This window comes from Apis dorsata, unplaced genomic scaffold (assembly GCF_000469605.1).
Source record: "Apis dorsata unplaced genomic scaffold, Apis dorsata 1.3 scaffold_169, whole genome shotgun sequence".
NCBI classification, from domain to species: Eukaryota; Metazoa; Arthropoda; class Insecta; order Hymenoptera; family Apidae; genus Apis; species Apis dorsata.
The window spans coordinates 1,311,863-1,312,485 of record NW_006263457.1 but is presented as its reverse complement, the minus strand read 5'-3'; the positions used below and the strand labels follow the sequence as shown (position 1 = coordinate 1,312,485).

Genomic DNA, 623 nt, shown 5'->3' with positions numbered 1-623 from the left:
CGAGGGTGCGCGACGCCGAAGCTGCTTGGGGGGGAGTCCCGGGGGATCCGCTTGCCGATAACGCGGAGATGGCGTCCGCTGCGCAAGTTCCCTTCTTCTGCCTCCTCTTCTTCTTCCTCCTCCACCACCGTCAGCTCGGTTCACCCTCTCGTTCTTTCCTCGGCTCGACAACTTTTCAACACTCAACAACGTCACTGCCAACTCCGCCACTCTTTCTTCGAGTTTTCCTTACTACCACTCGTAATGCTCGATTACGATATATAGTATAATATCGTATATTTCCAAAGTATGGTCGAAAGGATGTTGGACGGAACTGTGATTGTTATTACGTCGTCCGGTTGAGAGAGGGTAAGTAAGCGCGCCCTCACGGGCACATCTCGGTGGAAATGTATCGCTCCCGGGACCAACGGCTTACGTCTCGATATCTTGACGATCGAAAACGATACAAAACAGTCACGTTATCCCAGTATAAAAGTTACACCCCTCACTGTTACACAATCACTAAGCAAGAAGGGTTCATCGACGCTGCGAGTCGGGGCGATTGGACGCAGTCCTGGAACGATCCTTCTTCATCCCTGGCTCCATCGTGGGATCACAAAGCACTAGGACGAACGAAGAAGCGA

The 623-nt window shown here is 52.2% G+C and overlaps 1 protein-coding gene across 1 annotated transcript in view; it reads right to left on the bottom strand.

The window, feature by feature from the left end:
- The window catches only part of LOC102676464 (protein apterous-like), a 50,736-nt gene that overhangs the window by 49,929 nt on the left and 184 nt on the right, over positions 1 to 623 (bottom strand). The window contains exon 1 of the mRNA XM_031509667.1: positions 1 to 623. This exon is cut by the window's left edge and continues 93 nt beyond it; it is cut by the window's right edge and continues 184 nt beyond it. The gene's annotated coding sequence lies outside the window, so the exon portion shown is untranslated.